Source organism: Mya arenaria, chromosome 6 (genome assembly GCF_026914265.1).
Source record: "Mya arenaria isolate MELC-2E11 chromosome 6, ASM2691426v1".
Taxonomy (NCBI): Eukaryota; Metazoa; Mollusca; class Bivalvia; order Myida; family Myidae; genus Mya; species Mya arenaria.
In genome coordinates this window covers 68,562,884-68,586,501 of record NC_069127.1, presented here as the reverse complement: position 1 = coordinate 68,586,501, position 23,618 = coordinate 68,562,884, and the positions used below count along the sequence as shown (strand labels likewise).

At 41.3% G+C, this 23,618-nt stretch overlaps 1 pseudogene; it reads left to right on the top strand.

Annotated features, from left to right (window-relative positions):
* Positions 1-4,790: 4,790 nt before the first annotated feature.
* Positions 4,791-8,637, top strand: LOC128237454 (procathepsin L-like; annotated as a pseudogene).
* Positions 8,638-23,618: the final 14,981 nt, after the last annotated feature.

Below are 23,618 nucleotides of genomic sequence, written 5' to 3'. Positions count from 1 at the left end.
ACAGTTATTGCTGTTTGTATTTTTACTTTATTTTAATTGAAACCGACGTGAAAATGCCATTTTTTAATCTTTCAAGCCGTTTCCAGTATGTTTTTATATTTTTTTCTCACAAAACTTTCAAATGATATCAAATTAATAAAGAGTCACCCGGCATTCACAATACACAACACTGTACACCGGCGCACCGTTTCAAAAAGATATCATATTCAAGGATCACGCCGATATACTTCTAAACGGGTTTAAGCATGGTTTCCGGTTAGGCTATTTAGGTCCGCGCCGCTATTATGAGGCGAGGAATTTACAATCGGCGGTAACAAACGCAGATGAAGTTTTAGAAAAGATATTAAAGGAAGTAGATGCGGGTCGAATGACTGGTCCCTTTTCAACTCCTCCTATAAATAATTTAAGAATCTCACCTGTGGGACTTGTCCCGAAATCTGATGGGTCGTTCAGACTTATTACACACTTAAGTTTCCCAAGAAATGACAATACAAGTGTAAATGCAAATATAGACGTAGAACTGAAAAGCGTATCTTATACATCATTTGACAAAGTTGCCGACATGGTATTCGAATTGGGTAAAGGTTCACTCTTGGCAAAACGCGACATTAAATCGGCTTTTCGGCTTCTCCCGATTATACCAGATGTTTTCAATTTACTAGGAATTAAAATAAATGGGAAAATATTCATAGATCGGAATCTCCCCTTTGGCGTGAGTTGTGCCCCATTTTATTTCGAGTGTTTTTCAAAATTTATTCACTGGTCAGTTGCGACACTATCCGGTCAAAATACACTCGATCATTACTTGGATGACTTTATTTTTTGCGGTCAACATGGAACGGGAAATTGCCAAAGCCTGGTGACAACATTTACTTCCGTATGCAATGAATTAGGCGTTCCAATTAATACTGATAAAAGCGTAGGGCCGACAACAGTGATGACTTTTCTAGGAATGGAAATTGACTCGGAAAAAATGTTGATACGCATACCTCTTGAGAAGCTCTCGGAATTAAAAGCTATTATATTACAAATTTTACCCCAGAAAAAAAACACTGTCCGAAATTTGCAATCCTTTGCCGGCAAACTTTGTTTTTTCGGTCCAGCAATACGATCAAGCAGAGCGTTCACAAGACGCTTTTACGATGCAATGTCGGGTGCACGAAAGAGTTATTACCGAGTCAGAATAACGCAAGGCATGAAAGAAGATCTATTGATGTGGTTAGAATTTTTGTCTAATTTTAATGGAATTTGCCCTATTCCAAACAAAGTCTGGCACGACAGCGAAACCCTGCAGCTTTTTACCGACAGCGCTGGCAATCCAGACTTAGGTTGTGGTTGCTATTTTCAAGGGAAATGGGCATATTTTCAATGGCCGGTACACTGGAAAAATGAGGACATTATGCGAGACATAACATTCTTGGAAATGGTCCCGGTATTGTTAGCTACGACCTTATGGGGTACCAAACTATCCAATAGCTTAGTTCTCTTACATATTGACAATAACGCACTAGTATCTGTGTTAAACAGTCAGTCGTCAAAGTCAAAAAGACTAATGCATTTAGTCAGGCAATTTGTATTGGCATGCATGCGCAAAAATATACTGTTTAAGGCTGTCCATATTACATCTAAACACAATTTTATCGCTGATTTTATTGCCCGTAAACAGTGGGACAGACTCTTCCACAGCGTGCCGCTGTCAACCTTCCCGGAAGTAATCCCAGACGCTTTTCGGAAAATGATCTCCGGAATGAAGTTAAACGACTAATTAAATCATCCTTGTCAGAAAATACTTTATCATCTTACGCTGTAGGTGTAAGGCGGTTCGAAACATTTAGAACTAAGCATGAACTATCTCAAGCCTGGCCTCCAACAGTTGAGGAAATTATTTTGTTCCTATCGTCACTGTCCTTGGAAGGGGTGTCGCATAACACCGCCAGACAATATAAGTGCGCCATAGGATGCCAATGTAAGCTGTTAGGTCATGATGACATAACAGATAACTTTATTGTGAACAAAGTATTAATAGGTATTCAGAGATCAAAGCCGTCAATAAAAACTAGACTACCAATTACCGTCAATCTGCTTACGGACATTGTTCGGAACTTACCATCAGTCTGCCATAATGCTTATGAGAGCTGTTTGTTTACCGCTGCTTTCACGTTAGCATTCTTTGGGTTCTTCAGGGTCGGCGAAATAGCTTTAACCAGCCGGGGCTTAAGTGATAGGGTTCTGTCCAACAGGGACGTATCGTATGATCCTGTCGAAGATGCGCTTTTGCTTACTTTAAGGGGGTCCAAAACCGATCAACAATCAAAAGGGCAGGTCATCAAACTCAAGAAAACTGGAAAGTCACTATGTCCAATAATTAGCTTTGAACAATACGCGATACGCAGACCGAAAGTAAGCGGTACACTGTTTTGTCATCCAAATGGCACGCCATTAACTCGTACACAATTCTCTACAGTTTTAAAGAAAGCGTTGATTCTTTTAAACGTCGATCTTGGAAAATACAACACTCATTCCTTTCGTATTGGGGCTGCAACAACCGCCGCAATGCTAGGCTGCTCTGCGGATACAATAAAGGCCGCGGGAAGATGGAAATCAGGGGCATATAAGTCGTATATTCAAGCAACTACCTCTGGAGTTATCCCGAAATTGATTTAACTCTCTCCTTCTTATTTAGGTGTCAGACACGTGTGGATTGTGGGCTCCTCAATCATAAAATCAGCGTTTTGCCACGCCAGAAATAAGAACATAAATCTTCATATTCCCAAATGTGACATATGGTGGCAAGGATACGGTGGTATGCGATTAATGGATGTCGGAAGAAAGCTACAACACTTGGTCCGCGCTAATACTAACCCTCCATCCGTCTTGGTTATCCACTGCGGCGGTAATGACATTGGAAAACGTAAACTAAAAGTAGAGATGGGTGAATACATTTCTTTGCTCGACAAGGTCAACCGCTTACTTCCTAACGTTAAAGTAGTATTTTCTCAAATTTTACCACGAACCCGATGGCGTCATTCTTCCAATAATGTCGCTATGAATAAAACGAGGCGGCGCCTTAGTAGTTTTTGTAAAAACGCCACTCTGTCAAAAGGCGGTTTCTACATTTCCCATACAGTTAATAGATCGCACCTACTTCCCGACGGCGTTCATTTAACGCCGGAAGGAAACGACTTGTTCACAAATGCCACCGCGTCTAAACTTCTTGAAATCCTGAGCTCATTATGATTTGCATAATACATGCGCGGTCATTTCAACTTCCACGTATATTCCATTGCGTGTTGCAAATTACTTACTTTGTCCCAGCTTCATATATTTACATTAGAACCATGCTTTAATTATTTTACTTCGAAGTGCCTTACTGTGAAACACTTTGCGCAAGAAACATTAACAACACAATAATAAGCATGAAAAAGCAGACGGACAATGTCATTATATACGCTATGCTATGTCATTATACACGCTATGCTATGTTTGCCTGCAATGCTAGCAAGACCCATTGTACGCCATACTTGTCTATGCAAAATAATATTGCTGCAAATTTATCGCGTCGCCATGAAAACGCCAATCAAATTATTGGCAGGTGACACAATTATTAAAACTTTCCTGAGGCTACTTTGGCCCGGCCTCAGCTCTTTGCAATACATGATTAAGATGGGTATAAAACAGATATGCAACATTCAGCTTTTAAATCTTGCAAAATGCTTTAATGCTCATGCTCTTCATTACGCAATTTATTTATACATATATGTATGCATGTCGGCTACGCTATGCTATGTTTGCTACAGCCGGTACAAAGTCATTTTACTATGTGCAAAACATTTGGCGCTTTGCAAAAAAACACACACAAAAAACAGCACGCTCCATTTGTTACATTTCGTGTTGCCAAGCCAAAAAAAAAATCCAAAATATTTGACCCACTCAGTTAGTATTTGGTGTTGCTGTTTTTTGTTTTGTTGTTGTTGTTTTTTTGTTTTGTTGTTTTTTTTGTGTTTTTTGGGGGGCAGATCGGCTTCTACTATCTCAGCCTCTCATTGGTGATTGGCAACTCTCAAAGAACTGTTTATGGGCAATTTGTGGTATTTAAATAGATTGGTCGGATCTGATCATAGATATACCATGACAGAACCGTTGATGTTTTATCTACTCTTCGTCCGAGCCTTGCCCATTATTTTCCAAACATAAGATAAAGACAATGAAAATGAAATAAATATTGAAAAGGCTATGTTTTCCTTGATTGAAATGATGGGTAATAGGATATCCACTACGGGCTTGCCCTAGTTGCTGATCTACTTCCGATCATAAGTATACCAATAACTATATGGAATGAAGAAAAATATGAGGTCATCTTGCACCAATCCTTGTGAAAAACCTTTCAACTCCTTGATTATTTTATGTAATAGTTAGATGGCATGAGGAGAATTCTTAATGGTTAAGAATGGGCGGAGTGAGCGCAGCGAACGAATCCTTCTTAATCATTAAGAATTCACTCATGTCATCTAACTGACTTAGAATACAACCTCATTGGCTGATACATTGTCAACGCAGAATCTGACGCAGAGAATGTGTATCGGATGATTGGCAGTAGACGGACCTTTATACACGCGCGAAAGTTCAAATTCTTAATGATTAAGTCTACTACTTAATGGTTACCTTTCTGCAATACCATTGTCTGAAAATGTAGGTTGTATTCTAATTACGTTTCTTACCTCTGCTCATGTTTTCCAACACAAACCGGCGTTATTCCACCACCGTCCAACGCTACTTACACCACCTTACCCTGTAACGATTGGACAGGGGGATATTGAAATTGTTTAAACCAAGATTACGATTTGCTGATACTTTACACATTTACTTCCATATTGAAACCATTTATATCTTCACCTGTAAAGCAGTAACCGTTTAAAAAGGAGTTATGAAGATGATGCTAGTTTTAAACCTTGTTGTTGTACTGTTAACGTTCCAAGTGGAGCTGAATGGTGCTTCTGGACCAGATATTGGGATTAATAAAACGACTTCGGAAATTAATGTGGGCGCCAATTTCGAGAAGTTTAAACAGGATTATGGTGAGTATGGATATTTATAAAAAAAATGTGAAATTTTGTAAACTATACATTTAACACAAATAAACGTACCTTTAAACTTTCTTCTAACAATTAAATAAATAGTAAATCAGATCAAAAGACGAATTTTGATTGCAATTATTAGATCTTTAACAAAGGTTCTCTAAGCAAAAACGATCCGAATAGATAAGTTACAACGAATCATCGTTAAAATACTGAATTACCATCCTTATCAAATCATTGGGTGAATACCCGAAGATACTCAGCGATATCAAAATATAAAAGGTCCTGCTTCCTTCTTATACCCTACACACTATTAGTCATTCTTAATGTAATGATTTTGATTTAAAAGTTAGAATAACGTTGTGTTTATCAGATCCTTACGTGTTTCAAATCTTAAATATGCTAGCGCGCTTCATGGGATTTGCTCGCGTGCCCTACTGCGTTCATACAGCATGGACCCAAGAAAAAATGCGATCAATCCTTACATGAATTAAAAACATACAAATAGATATACTAATGTTTTTTTTTATAAACAACAAAAATAAACGTGTCAACATTTGCATAATCTAAAGCATCGTCATTATATTTTAAAATTAATTATCCTTTTCTAATTAATGCCATTTTAATTACAATTAGGCAAACAATACGCTAACGCATCCGAGGAGGCGCGGCGACGTGCTATATTTGCAGACAACGTTGAATACGTCAACGCCCATAACTTCCAGCATTGGGGAAGATGTCGTACTACATGGGTGTCACCCAGTTCTCAGACATGGTAAATTGTTTAAGTTTGAAAATGGGTAGTGGGCATAAAGATTTTATTGAAGTACCAATACAACCAAAATCATATCCTAATATAGGCTTTCCATTAGGATCTAAGATCCACCCGTATGAGTTCATTTTATGAAACGTTTTCCGTCAGTCAATCAGAGACCGTCTTACGATAGATTTGTATGTACGATGAAGTTAAATTTAGCCAAAAATTAGATTGGATTCGGAAATTGCTTCAGAGTTTTGATATTAAACACTTATCATCTACATTACTCCAAAGGGGTTTAGATAAAACATATCAATATCTGCGATTTAAGGTCGAATCACATTTGCTATCTATTGTTATTTTTTAAAAGAAATCTTTAAAACGACTTTTGTGGGTGATTGGATTACTTTTATCACACACACACACACACACACACACACACACACACACACACACACACACACACACACACACACACCAATGTCCTTCACAGAATAACCTCTATGTCTTGGTCACGTGACAATACACTTACATCTCACTATATTACAACAGCCTACTGTACCTCGATATATGTATTGTCTTGCAATATATGATTTGTTAATCATTGACTAAATGCCAAATGTATGAATGCTATCGTCATAATGATAATTACAGACGTTCGAAGAGTGGGCGTCAGTATACACGAGTCGGATGATTGATGACGTCGGCACGGGCAACGCTTCCACTTTTCTAACGCCAGAGAATTTCAATGCACCGGGTTCTGTAGACTGGCGTCAAAAGGGATACGTGACTTCGGTTAAAGACCAGGTACGTGTGGCTTATTAAGCAATTTCACTGAAACGTACTGCATATTATAAACCATTTGTGTCAAACAACTTGTGAATACTTTCTTGCTGTAATTTTACTTGAACGGATATTGAAAACACATGAGCGATGGCGTATTATTTGTTTTTTTTACATACATTTTATTTGATTTTCGAATTTCATTTACAGGGTGCTTGCGGATCGTGCTGGTCATTTAGCGCCGTAAGTGTACTATAGCTATGTTCTATTTCTTTTAAATAACACTAACATTAATAATTTTCAGCGAAGTAATTTTCTTTATAGATATTTGTGCTGATTTAAAAATGTTCCATCTTTCCAAAAACTTTCTTTCCCTGCATTAACTTTAAATTATTCAGACTGGGGCAATAGAAGGACAACATTTCCGGAAAACAGGCAAACTGTTATCCCTCAGCGAACAACAACTTGTTGACTGCTCCCGTTCCTATGGCAATAAGGGTTGTGGTGGAGGGCTCAAGGACCAGGCCATGCTGTATGTCAGGGACGCGGGAGGAATCGAGTCAGAAAATGCCTACCCTTACACAGACTCGGTAAGTAACCCTGTGATGATATATATTCCTGATGATATTCTGCGAAAAGCTATTGTCGTACAGTACTATGCAACATATTTGACTACTAGTGTGTTTTTACCAACGTCTATTTAACTGGATGTAAAACTCAGAATAAAAACGTTATCAACTCTTAGACAATAAGAGGACCTTTTTTTACATATGAGAAAGACTTCCCACAGGTGGATGTACTTACCATATGTACATTTGAATCAACATCTTTCAAAATTCACCATCTTTGGTTGTACAGCCGCATCATGACTTGTACAAATCCAATAGACTATTGATAACAACTGAAATATAAACGGCATTTATTTATGAAACTAATACATCGGTTTAAATGTTTTTAGAGTAAAGTGTTCTCTTGCCGATTCACAAAGTCCATGGCAGTTGCGACGGTGACTGGGGTTAAGTGAGTAGATTCGACTGAATCCAGTCTTATGGATGCAGTCGCGTCACAGGGGCCCATTGCAGTTTCCATCAAGGTCAACAAAAAATTCCAGAATTATGACGGAGGTAGGATTATTCTGCTGTTGTTGTTGTTGTTGTTGTTTTTCTTTACGATGAGTGGATTGGTTAATACCAATAGGACAGGTTACAATTCATTATAGTTTTTCATCTTTCATGGGTTTTTTTATCGTATATAAACAAAACAAAACAATGCTTTAAAAGTATATCAACATGGACAAATCGTATAATGTTGTTAAAACAATCCTCCCAACAGTACTTTCAGACCTTTGATTATTTTCATAACGCTCATAACCGCAAATAATGTGTTGATGCTGAGATTTATCATCAATACCGTTTTCTAAAGTATGTTTTTTTCAAGTTCCTAAATATATGTATATGCAAGTGTATTCGTCCTGTTTAAGGAACGGATGTATAAAGCAAAATGCAAATGATTTATTTTTCAACCGGTTGTGTTTTCTTTTGGAAATCACAGGCATATTCTACAATTCAAGTTGCATCAGTGCAGAAGCCGGTCATGCGGTGTTGGCTGTGGGGTATGGCTCGACCCCCGGGGAATATTGGCTCGTCAAGAACTCGTGGGGACCACGCTGGGGCGAACAAGGGTACATCCGGATGGCTAGAAACAAGGGAAACGTTTGTGGGATCGCGAGAAGCCCTGTGTTCCCGACAGTTTAAATAAAGCTTCCATGATAAAGCCTTAAACACAGACTTGTGGCTGTCAATTATGTAATGATACAAAAACGGATGTCACCGTTCAATGGCGTCATGTTACATTGTGTTTATAGATTAAGAAATAGGCCCATGTGTTTGAGAAGAGTACTATAATTATAAGTATTTGGAATGTTGTTACAAAATTATCACATGCACGTTCAAACCAATTATCCATTTATTACCATATAACCGTCAATGAATCTTATGTAAATTCCATAAACATTTTTTTGTTTGCCTAGTTCGTTTTTCTTATAGAAAATTTATTTTGGTTTGTAAATCTTAAAATTTATTCCGTGGATACATTGCAACACTGCATGCCGGTCATATGAGCATAAAACACCTCTTAGACATAGAACTCGAATCATAGAACTCTATGTGTATTGCTTAGATCTCCCCGGTGCGGTCCATAGTAGTAGTAGTAGTAGCAGCAGCAGCAGCAGCAGCAGCAGCAGCAGCAGCAGCAGCAGCAGAAGTAGTAGTAGTAGTAGTAGTAGTAGTAGTAGTAGTAGTAGTAGTAGTAGTAGTAGTAGTAGTAGTAGTAGTAGTAGTAGTAGTAGTAGTAGTAGTAGTAGTAGTAGTAGTAGTAGTAGTAGTGGTAGTAGTAGTAGTAGCAGTGGCAATAGCAGTAGAGGTGGTGGTGTTAATAATGGTGGTGGTGGTGGTGGTGGTGGTGGTGGTATGTAAAATTAATGTCCTTGTAATTCAATAATGTCGTATAGAGGACATTTATGCGAATCCATCATGCCTTCTGCTATCTGGGAATTGTATGGACCGGGGGTAATAATGCGTCGGACGCTCTATGTGTCGGGAGCTGTATGTGTTGGGAGTTGTATGTGTTGGGAGTTGTATGTGTCGGGAGTTGTATGTGTTGGGAGTTGTATGTGACGGGAGTTGTATGTGTTGGGAGTTGTATGTGTCGGGAGGTGTATGTGACGGGAGTTATATGTGTTGGGAGCTGTATGTGACGGGAGTTGTATGTGTTGGGAGTTGTATGTGTTGGGAGTTGTATGTGTTGGGAGTTGTATGTGTTGTGAGTTGTATGTGTTGGGAGTTGTATGTGTTGGGAGTTGTATGTGTTGTGAGTTGAATGTGTTGGGAGTTGTATGTGACTGGAGTTGTATGTGACGGGAGTTGTATGTGTTGGGAGTTGTATGTGTTGGGAGTTGTATGTGTTGGGAGTTGTATGTGTCGGGAGTTGTATGTGTTGGGAGTTGTATGTGACGGGAGTTGTATGTGTTGGGAGTTGTATGTGTCGGGAGGTGTATGTGACGGGAGTTGTATGTGACGGGAGTTATATGTGTTGGGAGCTGTATGTGACGGGAGTTGTATGTGTTGGGAGTTGTATGTGTTGGGAGTTGTATGTGTTGGGAGTTGTATGTGTTGTGAGTTGTATGTGTTGGGAGTTGTATGTGTTGGGAGTTGTATGTGTTGTGAGTTGAATGTGTTGGGAGTTGTATGTGACTGGAGTTGTATGTGACGGGAGTTGTATGTGTTGGGAGTTGTATGTGTTGGGAGTTGTATGTGTTGTGAGTTGAATGTGTTGGGAGTTGTATGTGACTGGAGTTGTATGTGACGGGAGTTGTATGTGTTGGGAGTTGTATGTGTTGTGAGTTGAATGTGTTGGGAGTTGTATGTGACTGGAGTTGTATGTGACGGGAGTTGAATGTGTTGTGAGTTGTATGTGTTGTGAGTTGTATGTGACTGGAGTTGTATGTGACGGGAGTTGTATGTGTTGTGAGTTGTATGTGTTGTGAGTTGTATGTGTTGGGAGTTGTATGTGTTGTGAGTTGTATGTGACGGGAGTTGTATGTGTTGTGGGTTGTATGTGTTGTGGGTTGTATGTGACGGGAGTGGTATGTGTTGGGAGTTGTATGTGACGGGAGTTGTATGTGTTGTGAGTTGTATGTGTTGAGAGTTGTATGTGACGGGAGTTGTATGTGTTGTGAGTTGTATGTGTTGGGAGTTGTATGTGTTGGGAGTTGTATGTGTTGTGAGTTGTGTGTGTTGGGAGTTGTATGTGACGGGAGTTGTATGTGTTGTGAGTTGTATGTGTTGGGAGTTGTATGTGACGGGAGTTGTATGTGACGGGAGTTGTATGTGTTGGGAGTTGTATGTGTTGTGAGTTGTATGTGACGGGAGTTGTATGTGTTGGGAGTTGTATATGTTGTGAGTTGTATGTGTTGGGAGTTGTATGTGTTGGGAGTTGTATGTGTTGGGAGTTGTATGTGTTGGGAGTTGTATGTGTTGTGAGTTGTATGTGACGGGAGTTGTAAGTGTTGGGAGTTGTATGTGTTGGGAGTTGTATGTGTTGGGAGTTGTATGTGTTGGGAGTTGTATGTGACGGGAGTTGTATGTGTTGTGAGTTGTATGTGTTGTGAGTTGTATGTGTTGGGAGTTGTATGTGTTGTGAGTTGTATGTGACGGGAGTTGTATGTGTTGGGAGTTGTATGTGACGTGAGTTGTATGTGTTGGGAGTTGTATGTGTCGGGAGTTGTATGTGTTGTGAGTTGTATGTGAAGTGAGTTGTATGTGTTGTGAGTTGTATGTGTTGGGAGTTGTATGTGTCGGGAGTTGTATGTGTTGTGAGTTGTATGTGACGTGAGTTGTATGTGTTGGGAGTTGTATGTGACGGGAGTTGTATGTGTTCTGAGTTGTATGTGACGGGAGTTGTATGTGTTGGGAGTTGTATGTGTTGTGAGTTGTATGTGTTGGGAGTTGTATGTGTTGGGAGTTGTATGTGTTGGGAGTTGTATGTGACGGAAGTTGTATATGTTGGGAGTTGTATGTGTTGGGAGTTGTATGTGTTGGGAGTTGTATGTGTTGGGAGTTGTATGTGACGGGAGTTGTATGTGTTGGGAGTTGTATATGTCGGGAGCTGTATGTGGCGGGAGTTGTATGTGTTGGGAGTTGTATGTGTTGGGAGTTGTATGTGACGTGAGTTGTATGTGTTGGGAGTTGTATGTGTTGGGAGTTGTATGTGTTGGGAGTTGTATGTGACGGGAAATGTATGTGTTGGGAGTTGTATGTGTTGGGAATTGTATGTGTTGGGAGTTGTATGTTACGGGAGTTGTAGGTGACGGGAGTTGTATGTGTTGTGAGTTGTATGTGTCGGGAGCTGTATGTGTTGGGAGGTGTATGTAACGGGAGTTGTATGTGACGGGAGTTGTATGTGTTGGGAGTTGTATGTGTCGGGAGTTGTATGTGACGGGAGTTGTATGTGTTGTGAGTTGTATGTGTTGGGAGTTGTATGTGTTGTGAGTTGTATGTGACGGGAGTTGTATGTGTTGGGAGTTGTATGTGTTGGGAGTTGTATGTGACGGGAGTTGTATGTGACGGGAGTTGTATGTGTTGGGAGTTGTATGTGTTGGGAGTTGTATGTGTTGGGAGTTGTATGTGACGGGAGTTGTATGTGTTGGGAGTTGTATGTGTTGTGAGTTGTATGTGTTGGGAGTTGTATGTGTTGGGAGTTGTATGTGTTGTGAGTTGTATGTGACGGGAGTTGTATGTGACGGTAGTTGTATGTGTTGGGAGTTGTATGTGTTGGGAGCTGTATGTGTCGGGAGTTGTATGTGTTGGGAGTTGTATGTGTTGGGAGTTGTATTTGTTGGGAGTTGTATGTGTTGGGAGTTGTATGTGACGGGAGTTGTATGTGTTGGGAGTTGTATGTGTTGTGAGTTGTATGTGTTGTGAGTTGTATGTGTTTGAGTTGTATGTGACGGGAGTTGTATGTGTTGGGAGTTGTATGTGTTTGAGTTGTAAGTGTTGTGAGTTGTATGTGTTGGGAGTTGTATGTGACGGGAGTTGTATATGTTGTGAGTTGTATGTGTTGTGAGTTGTATGTGTTGGGAGTTGTATGTGTTGTGAGTTGTATGTGTTGTGAGTTGTATGTGTTGTGAGTTGTATGTGACGGGAGTTGTATGTGTTGTGAGTTGTATGTGTTGTGAGTTGTATGTGTTGTGAGTTGTATGTGTTGTGAGTTGTATGTGTTGTGAGTTGTATGTGACGGGAGTTGTATGTGTTGGGAGTTGTATGTGTTGGGAGTTGTATGTGTTGTGAGTTGTATGTGTTGGGAGTTGTATGTGTTGTGAGTTGAATGTGACGGGAGTTGTATGTGTTGGGAGTTGTATGTGTTGTGAGTTGTATGTGTTGTGAGTTGTATGTGACGGGAGTTGTATGTGTTGTGAGTTGTATGTGTTGTGAGTTGTATGTGTTGTGAGTTGTATGTGTTGTGAGTTGTATGTGTTGTGAGTTGTATGTGACGGGAGTTGTATGTGTTGGGAGTTGTATGTGTTGGGAGTTGTATGTGTTGTGAGTTGTATGTGTTGGGAGTTGTATGTGTTGTGAGTTGAATGTGACGGGAGTTGTATGTGTTGGGAGTTGTATGTGTTGTGAGTTGTATGTGTTGGGAGTTGTATGTGTTGTGAGTTGTATGTGAAGGGAGTTGTATGTGACGGTAGTTGTATGTGTTGGGAGTTGTATGTGTTGGGAGCTGTATGTGTCGGGAGTTGTATGTGACGGGAGTTGTATGTGTTGTGAGTTGTATGTGTTGGGAGTTGTATGTGTTGTGAGTTGTATGTGTTGTGAGTTGTATGTGTTGTGAGTTGTATGTGTTGGGAGTTGTATGTGTTGGGAGTTGTATGTGACGGGAGTTGTATGTGTTGGGAGTTGTATGTGACGGGAGTTGTATGTGTTGTGAGTTGTATGTGTTGTGAGTTGTATGTGTTGTGAGTTGTATGTGTTGTGAGTTGTATGTGACGGGAGTTGTATGTGTTGGGAGTTGTATGTGTAGGGAGTTGTATGTGACGGGAGTTGTATGTGTTGTGAGTTGTATGTGTTGTGAGTTGTATGTGTTGTGAGTTGTATGTGTTGTGAGTTGTATGTGACGGGAGTTGTATGTGTTGGGAGTTGTATGTGTTGTGAGTTGTATGTGACGGGAGTTGTATGTGTTGGGAGTTGTATGTGACGGGAGTTGTAAGTCTTGGGAGTTGTATGTGTTGTGAGTTGTATGTGTTGTGAGTTGTATGTGTTGTGAGTTGTATGTGTTGGGAGTTGTATGTGTAGGGAGTTGTATGTGTTGGGAGTTGTATGTGTTGTGAGTTGTATGTGTTGTGAGTTGTATGTGTTGTGAGTTGTATGTGTTGGGAGTTGTATGTGACGGGAGTTGTATGTGTTGTGAGTTGCATGCGTTGTGAGTTGTATGTGTTGGGAGTTGTATGTGTTGGGAGTTGTATGTGACGGTAGTTGTATGTGTTGTGAGTTGTATGTGACGTGAGTTGTATGTGTTGGGAGTTGTATGTGACGGGAGTTGTATGTGTTCTGAGTTGTATGTGACGGGAGTTGTATGTGTTGGGAGTTGTATGTGTTGTGAGTTGTATGTGTTGGGAGTTGTATGTGATGGGAGTTGTATGTGTTGGGAGTTGTATGTGACGGAAGTTGTATGTGTTGGGAGTTGTATGTGTTGGGAGTTGTATGTGTTGGGTGTTGTATGTGTTGGGAGTTGTATGTGTTGGGAGTTGTATGTGACGGGAGTTGTATGTGTTGGGAGTTGTATATGTCGGGAGCTGTATGTGACGGGAGTTGTATGTGTTGGGAGTTGTATGTGTTGGGAGTTGTATGTGACGGGAGTTGTATGTGTTGTGAGTTGCATGCGTTGTGAGTTGTATGTGTTGTGAGTTAAATGTGTAGGGAGTTGTATGTGTCGGGAGTTGTATGTGTTGTGAGTTGTATGTGACGTGAGTTGTATGTGTTGGGAGTTGTATGTGACGGGAGTTGTATGTGTTCTGAGTTGTATGTGACTGGAGTTGTATGTGTTGGGAGTTGTATGTGTTGTGAGTTGTATGTGTTGGGAGTTGTATATGTTGGGAGTTGTATGTGTTGGGAGTTGTATGTGACGGAAGTTGTATGTGTTGGGAGTTGTATGTGTTGGGAGTTGTATGTGTTGGGAGTTGTATGTGTTGGGAGTTGTATGTGTTGGGAGTTGTATATGTTGGGAGTTGTATGTGTTGGGAGTTGTATGTGACGGGAGTTGTATGTGTTGGGAGTTGTATGTGTTGGGAGTTGTATATGTTGGGAGTTGTATGTGTTGTGAGTTGTATGTGACGGAAGTTGTATGTGTTGGGAGTTGTATGTGTTGGGAGTTGTATATGTTGGGAGTTGTATGTGTTGGGAGTTGTATGTGACGGGAGTTGTATGTGTTGGGAGTTGTATGTGTTGGGAGTTGTATGTGTTGGGAGTTGTATATGTTGGGAGTTGTATGTGTTGGGAGTTGTATGTGACGGGAGTTGTATGTGTTGGGAGTTGTATATGTCGGAAGCTGTATGTGACGGGAGTTGTATGTGTTGGGAGTTGTATGTGTTGGGAGTTGTATGTGACGGGAGTTGTATGTGACGGGAGTTGTATGTGTTGGGAGTTGTATGTGTTGGGAGTTGTATGTGACGGGAGTTGTATGTGTTGGGAGTTGTATGTGTTGGGAGTTGTATGTGTTGGGAATTGTATGTGTTGGGAGTTGTATGTGACGGGAGTTGTATGTGACGGGAGTTGTATGTGTTGTGAGTTGTATGTGTCGGGAGCTGTATGTGTTGGGAGGTGTATGTGACAAGAGTTGTATGTGACGGGAGTTGTATGTGTTGGGAGTTGTATGTGTCGGGAGTTGTATGTGACGGGAGTTGTATGTGTTGTGAGTTGTATGTGTTGGGAGTTGTATGTGTTGTGAGTTGTATGTGACGGGAGTTGTATGTGTTGGGAGTTGTATGTGTTGTGAGTTGTATGTGACGGGAGTTGTATGTGACGGGAGTTGTATGTGTTGGGAGTTGCATGTGTTGGGAGTTGTATGTGTTGGGAGTTGTATGTGACGGGAGTTGTATGTGTTGTGAGTTGTATATGTTGTGAGTTGTATGTGTTGGGAGTTGTATGTGTTGGGAGTTGTATGTGTTGTGAGTTGTATGTGACGGGAGTTGTATGTGACGGTAGTTGTATGTGTTGGGAGTTGTATGTGTTGGGAGCTGTATGTGTCGGGAGTTGTATGTGTTGGGAGTTGTATGTGTTGGGAGTTGTATTTGTTCGGAGTTGTATGTGTTGGGAGTTGTATGTGACGGGAGTTGTATGTGTTGTGAGTTGTATGTGACGGGAGTTGTATATGTTGTGAGTTGTATGTGTTGTGAGTTGTATGTGTTGGGAGTTGTATGTGTTGGGAGTTGTATGTGTTGTGAGTTGTATGTGTTGTGAGTTGTATGTGTTGTGAGTTGTATGTGTTGTGAGTTGTATGTGTTGTGAGTTGTATGTGTTGTGAGTTGTATGTGTTGTGAGTTGTATGTGACGGGAGTTGTATGTGTTGGGAGTTGTATGTGTTGGGAGTTGTATGTGTTGGGAGTTGTATGTGTTGTGAGTTGAATGTGACGGGAGTTGTATGTGTTGGGAGTTGTATGTGTTGTGAGTTGTATGTGTTGGGAGTTGTATGTGTTGTGAGTTGTATGTGACGGGAGTTGTATGTGACGGTAGTTGTATGTGTTGGGAGTTGTATGTGTTGGGAGCTGTATGTGTCGGGAGTTGTATATGACGGGAGTTGTATGTGTTGGGAGTTGTATGTGTTGGGAGTTGTATGTGTTGTGAGTTGTATGTGTTGTGAGTTGTATGTGTTGTGAGTTGTATGTGTTGGGAGTTGTATGTGACGGGAGTTGTATGTGTTGGGAGTTGTATGTGACGGGAGTTGTATGTGTTGTGAGTTGTATGTGTTGTGAGTTGTATGTGTTGTGAGTTGTATGTGTTGTGAGTTGTATGTGACGGGAGTTGTATGTGTTGGGAGTTGTATGTGTAGGGAGTTGTATGTGACGGGAGTTGTATGTGTTGTGAGTTGTATGTGTTGTGAGTTGTATGTGTTGTGAGTTGTATGTGACGGGAGTTGTATGTGTTGGGAGTTGTATGTGTTGTGAGTTGTATGTGACGGGAGTTGTATGTGTTGGGAGTTGTATGTGACGGGAGTTGTAAGTGTTGGGAGTTGTATGTGTTGTGAGTTGTATGTGTTGTGAGTTGTATGTGTTGTGAGTTGTATGTGTTGGGAGTTGTATGTGTAGGGAGTTGTATGTGTTGGGAGTTGTATGTGTTGTGAGTTGTATGTGTTGTTAGTTGTATGTGTTGTGAGTTGAATGTGTTGGGAGTTGTATGTGACGGGAGTTGTATGTGTTGTGAGTTGCATGCGTTGTGAGTTGTATGTGTTGTGAGTTAAATGTGTAGGGAGTTGTATGTGACGGTAGTTGTATGTGTTGGGAGTTGTATGTGTTGTGAGTTGTATGTGACGGGAGTTGTATGTGTTGGGAGTTGTATGTGACGGGAGTTGTATGTGTTGGGAGTTGTATGTGTTGGGAGTTGTATGTGATGTGAGTTGTATGTGTTTGGAGTTGTATGTGACGGGAGTTGTATGTGTTGTGAGTTGTATGTGTTGTGAGTTGTATGTGTTGTGAGTTGTATGTGACGGGAGCTGTATGTGACGGGAGTTGTATGTGTTGTGAGTTGTATGTGTTGTGAGTTGTATGTGTTGTGAGTTGTATGTGACGGGAGTTGTATGTGTTGGGAGTTGTATGTGTTGGGAGTTGTATGTGTTGGGAGTTGTATGTGTTGTGAGCTGTATGTGACGGGAGTTGTATGTGTTGGGAGTTGTATGTGTTGGGAGTTGTATGTGTTGTGGGTTGTATGTGACGGGAGTGGTATGTGTTGGGAGTTGTATGTGTTGTGAGTTGTATGTGTTGTGAGTTTTATGTGTTGTGAGTTGTATGTGACGGGAGCTGTATGTGACGGGAGTTGTATGTATTGTGAGTTGTATGTGTTGTGAGTTGTATGTGTTGTGAGTTGTATGTGACGGGAGTTGTATGTGTTGGGAGTTGTATGTGACGGAAGTTGTATGTGTTGGGAGTTGTATGTGTTGGGAGTTGTATGTGTTGTGAGTTGTATGTGTTGGGAGTTGTATATGTTGGGAGTTGTATGTGTTGGGAGTTGTATGTGACGGAAGTTGTATGTGTTGGGAGTTGTATGTGTTGGGAGTTGTATGTGTTGTGAGTTGTATGTGTTGGGAGTTGTATATGTTGTGAGTTGTATGTGTTGGGAGTTGTATGTGACGGGAGTTGTATGTGTTGGGAGTTGTATGTGTTGGGAGTTGTATATGTTGGGAGTTGTATGTGTTGGGAGTTGTATGTGACGGGAGTTGTATGTGTTGGGAGTTGTATATGTCGGGAGCTGTATGTGACGGGAGTTGTATGTGTTGGGAGTTGTATGTGTTGGGAGTTGTATGTGACGGGAGTTGTATGTGACGGGAGTTGTATGTGACGGGAGTTGTATGTGTTGGGAGTTGTATGTGTTGGGATTTGTATGTGTTGTGAGTTGTATGTGACGGAAGTTGTATGTGTTGGGAGTTGTATGTGTTGGGAGTTGTATATGTTGGGAGTTGTATGTGTTGGGAGTTGTACGTGACGGGAGTTGTATGTGTTGGGAGTTGTATGTGTTGGGAGTTGTATGTGTTGGGAGTTGTATATGTTGGGAGTTGTATGTGTTGGGAGTTGTATGTGACGGGAGTTGTATGTGTTGGGAGTTGTATATGTCGGGAGCTGTATGTGACGGGAGTTGTATGTGTTGGGAGTTGTATGTGTTGGGAGTTGTATGTGACGGGAGTTGTATGTGACGGGAGTTGTATGTGTTGGGAGTTGTATGTGTTGGGAGTTGTATGTGACGGGAGTTGTATGTGTTGGGAGTTGTATGTGTTGGGAGTTGTATGTGTTGGGAGTTGTATGTGTTGGGAGTTGTATGTGACGGGAGTTGTATGTGACGGGAGTTGTATGTGTTGTGAGTTGTATGTGTCGGGAGCTGTATGTGTTGGGAGGTGTATGTGACAAGAGTTGTATGTGACGGGAGTTGTATGTGTTCGGAGTTGTATGTGTCGGGAGTTGTATGTGACGGGAGTTGTATGTGTTGTGAATTGTATGTGTTGGGAGTTGTATGTGTTGTGAGTTGTATGTGACGGGAGTTGTATGTGTTGGGAGTTGTATGTGTTGTGAGTTGTATGTGACGGGAGTTGTATGTGACGGGAGTTGTATGTGTTGGGAGTTGTATGTGTTGGGAGTTGTATGTGTTGGGAGATGTATGTGACGGGAGTTGTATGTGTTGTGAGTTGTATATGTTGTGAGTTGTATGTGTTGGGAGTTGTATGTGTTGGGAGTTGTATGTGTTGTGAGTTGTATGTGACGGGAGTTGTATGTGTTTGGAGTTGTATGTGTTGGGAGTTGTATGTGTTGTGAGTTGTATGTGTTGTGAGTTGTATGTGTTGTGAGTTGTATGTGACGGGAGTTGTATGTGTTGTGAGTTGTATGTGTTGTGAGTTGTATGTGTTGTGAGTTGTATGTGACGGGAGTTGTATGTGTTGGGAGTTGTATGTGTTGTGAGTTGAATGTGACGGGAGTTGTATGTGTTGGGAGTTGTATGTGTTGTGAGTTGTATGTGTTGGGAGTTGTATGTGTTGTGAGTTGTATGTGACGGGAGTTGTATGTGACGGTAGTTGTATGTGTTGGGAGTTGTATGTGTTGGGAGCTGTATGTGTCGGGAGTTGTATATGACGGGAGTTGTATGTGTTGTGAGTTGTATGTGTTGGGAGTTGTATGTGTTGTGATTTGTATGTGTTGTGAGTTGTATGTGTTGGGAGTTGTATGTGACGGGAGTTGTATGTGTTGGGAGTTGTATGTGACGGGAGTTGTATGTGTTGTGAGTTGTATGTGTTGTGAGTTGTATGTGTTGTGAGTTGTATATGTTGTGAGTTGTATGTGACGGGAGTTGTATGTGTTGGGAGTTGTATGTGTAGGGATTTGTATGTGACGGGAGTTGTATGTGTTGTGAGTTGTATGTGTTGTGAGTTGTATGTGTTGTGAGTTGTATGTGTTGTGAGTTGTATGTGACGGGAGTTGTATGTGTTGGGAGTTGTATGTGTTTTGAGTTGTATGTGACGGGAGTTGTATGTGTTGGGAGTTGTATGTGACGGGAGTTGTAAGTGTTGGGAGTTGTATGTGTTGTGAGTTGTATGTGTTGTGAGTTGTATGTGTTGTGAGTTGTATGTGTTGAGAGTTGTATGTGTAGGGAGTTGTATGTGTTGGGAGTTGTATGTGTTGTGAGTTGTATGTGTTGTGAGTTGTATGTGTTGTGAGTTGAATGTGTTGGGAGTTGTATTTGACGGGAGTTGTATGTGTTGTGAGTTGCATGCGTTGTGAGTTGTATGTGTTGTGAGTTAAATGTGTAGGGAGTTGTATGTGACGGTAGTTGTATGTGTTGGGAGTTGTATGTGTTGTGAGTTGTATGTGACGGGAGTTGTATGTGTTGGGAGTTGTATGTGACGGGAGTTGTATGTGTTGGGAGTTGTATGTGTTGGGAGTTGTATGTGATGTGAGTTGTATGTGTTTGGAGTTGTATGTGACGGGAGTTGTATGTGTTGGGAGTTGTATGTGTTGTGAGTTGTATGTGTTGTGAGTTGTATGTGTTGTGAGTTGTATGTGACGGGAGCTGTATGTGACGGGAGTTGTATGTGTTGTGAGTTGTATGTGTTGTGAGTTGTATGTGTTGTGAGTTGTATGTGACGGGAGTTGTATGTGTTGGGAGTTGTATATGTCGGGAGCTGTATGTGACGGGAGTTGTATGTGTTGGGAGTTGTATGTGTTGGGAGTTGTATGTGACGGGAGTTGTATGTGACGGGAGTTGTATGTGTTGGGAGTTGTATGTGTTGGGAGTTGTATGTGACGGGAGTTGTATGTGTTGGGAGTTGTATGTGTTGGGAGTTGTATGTGTTGGGAATTGTATGTGTTGGGAGTTGTATGTGACGGGAGTTGTATGTGACGGGAGTTGTATGTGTTGTGAGTTGTATGTGTCGGGAGCTGTATGTGTTGGGAGGTGTATGTGACAAGAGTTGTATGTGACGGGAGTTGTATGTGTTGGGAGTTGTATGTGTCGGGAGTTGTATGTGACGGGAGTTGTATGTGTTGTGAATTGTATGTGTTGGGAGTTGTATGTGTTGTGAGTTGTATGTGACGGGAGTTGTATGTGTTGGGAGTTGTATGTGTTGTGAGTTGTATGTGACGGGAGTTGTATGTGACGGGAGTTGTATGTGTTGGGAGTTGTATGTGTTGGGAGTTGTATGTGTTGGGAGTTGTATGTGACGGGAGTTGTATGTGTTGTGAGTTGTATATGTTGTGAGTTGTATGTGTTGGGAGTTGTATGTGTTGGGAGTTGTATGTGTTGTGAGTTGTATGTGACGGGAGTTGTATGTGTTTGGAGTTGTATGTGTTGGGAGTTGTATGTGTTGTGAGTTGTATGTGTTGTGAGTTGTATGTGTTGTGAGTTGTATGTGACGGGAGTTGTATGTGTTGTGAGTTGTATGTGTTGTGAGTTGTATGTGTTGTGAGTTGTATGTGACGGGAGTTGTATGTGTTGGGAGTTGTATGTGTTGGGAGTTGTATGTGTTGGGAGTTGTATGTGTTGTGAGTTGAATGTGACGGGAGTTGTATGTGTTGGGAGTTGTATGTGTTGTGAGTTGTATGTGTTGGGAGTTGTATGTGTTGTGAGTTGTATGTGACGGGAGTTGTATGTGACGGTAGTTGTATGTGTTGGGAGTTGTATGTGTTGGGAGCTGTATGTGTCGGGAGTTGTATATGACGGGAGTTGTATGTGACGGGAGTTGTATGTGTTGTGAGTTGTATGTGTTGTGAGTTGTATGTGTTGTGAGTTGTATGTGTTGGGAGTTGTATGTGACGGGAGTTGTATGTGTTGGGAGTTGTATGTGACGGGAGTTGTATGTGTTGTGAGTTGTATGTGTTGTGAGTTGTATGTGTTGTGAGTTGTATATGTTGTGAGTTGTATGTGACGGGAGTTGTATGTGTTGGGAGTTGTATGTGTAGGGATTTGTATGTGACGGGAGTTGTATGTGTTGTGAGTTGTATGTGTTGTGAGTTGTATGTGTTGTGAGTTGTATGTGTTGTGAGTTGTATGTGACGGGAGTTGTATGTGTTGTGAGTTGTATGTGTTTTGAGTTGTATGTGTTGTGAGTTGTATGTGTTGGGAGTTGTATGTGACGGGAGTTGTAAGTGTTGGGAGTTGTATGTGTTGTGAGTTGTATGTGTTGTGAGTTGTATGTGTTGTGAGTTGTATGTGTTGGGAGTTGTATGTGTAGGGAGTTGTATGTGTTGGGAGTTGTATGTGTTGTGAGTTGTATGTGTTGTGAGTTGTATGTGTTGTGAGTTGAATGTGTTGGGAGTTGTATTTGACGGGAGTTGTATGTGTTGTGAGTTGCATGCGTTGTGAGTTGTATGTGTTGTGAGTTAAATGTGTAGGGAGTTGTATGTGACGGTAGTTGTATGTGTTGGGAGTTGTATGTGTTGTGAGTTGTATGTGACGGGAGTTGTATGTGTTGGGAGTTGTATGTGACGGGAGTTGTATGTGTTGGGAGTTGTATGTGTTGGGAGTTGTATGTGATGTGAGTTGTATGTGTTTGGAGTTGTATGTGACGGGAGTTGTATGTGTTGGGAGTTGTATGTGTTGTGAGTTGTATGTGTTGTGAGTTGTATGTGTTGTGAGTTGTATGTGACGGGAGCTGTATGTGACGGGAGTTGTATGTGTTGTGAGTTGTATGTGTTGTGAGTTGTATGTGTTGTGAGTTGTATGTGACGGGAGTTGTATGTGTTGGGAGTTGTATGTGTTGGGAGTTGTATGTGTTGGGAGTTGTATGTGTTGGGAGTTGTATGTGTTGTGAGCTGTATGTGACGGGAGTTGTATGTGTTGGGAGTTGTATGTGTTGGGAGTTGTATGTGTTGTGGGTTGTATGTGACGGGAGTGGTATGTTTTGGGAGTTGTATGTATTGTGAGTTGTATGTGTTGTGAGTTGTATGTGTTGTGAGTTGTATGTGACGGGAGTTGTATGTGTTGGGAGTTGTATGTGACGGAAGTTGTATGTGTTGGGAGTTGTATGTGTTGGGAGTTGTATGTGTTGTGAGTTGTATATGTTGTGAGCTGTATGTGTTGGGAGTTGTATGTGTTGGGAGTTGTATGTGTTGTGAGTTGTATGTGTTGGGAGTTGTATGTGTTGTGAGTTGAATGTGACGGGAGTTGTATGTGACGGTAGTTGTATGTGTTGGGAGTTGTATGTGTTGGGAGCTGTATGTGTCGGGAGTTGTATGTGACGGGAGTTGTATGTGTTGGGAGTTGTATGTGTTGGGAGTTGTATGTGTTGGGAGTTGTATGTGTTGGGAGTTGTATGTGACGGGAGTTGTATGTGTTGGGAGTTGTATGTGTTGGGAGTTGTATGTGTTGTGAGTTGTATGTGACGGGAGTTGTATATGTTGTGAGTTGTATGTGTTGTGAGTTGTATGTGACGGGAGTTGTATGTGTTGTGAGTTGTATGTGTTGGGAGTTGTATGTGTTGGGAGTTGTATGTGTTGTGAGTTGTATGTGTTTGGAGTTGTATGTGACGGGAGTTGTATGTGTTGGGAGTTGTATGTGTTGTGAGTTGTATGTGTTGTGAGTTTTATGTGTTGTGAGTTGTATGTGACGGGAGCTGTATGTGACGGGAGTTGTATGTGTTGTGAGTTGTATGTGTTGTGAGTTGTATGTGTTGTGAGTTGTATGTGACGGGAGTTGAATGTGACGGGAGTTGTATGTGTTGGGAGCTGTATGTGTTGGGAGTTGTATGTGTTGGGAGCTGTATGTGTTGGGAGTTGTATGTGTTGTGAGTTGTATGTGTTGGGAGTTGTATGTGTTGGGAGTTGTATGTGACGGGAGTTGTATGTGTTGGGAGTTGTATGTGTTGGGAGTTGTATGTGTTGTGAGTTGTATGTGTTGTGAGCTGTATGTGACGGGAGTTGTATGTGTTGGGAGTTGTATGTGTTGTGAGTTGTATGTGTTGGGAGTTGTATGTGTTGTGAGTTGAAAGTGACGGGAGTTGTATGTGACGGTAGTTGTATGTGTTGGGAGTTGTATGTGTTGGGAGCTGTATGTGTCGGGAGTTGTATGTGACGGGAGTTGTATGTGTTGGGAGTTGTATGTGTTGGGAGTTGTATGTGTTGGGAGTTGTATGTGTTGTGAGCTGTATGTGACGGGAGTTGTATGTGTTGGGAGTTGTATGTGTTTGGAGTTGTATGTGTTGTGGGTTGTATGTGACGGGAGTTGTATGTGTTGGGAGTTGTATGTGTTGGGAGTTGT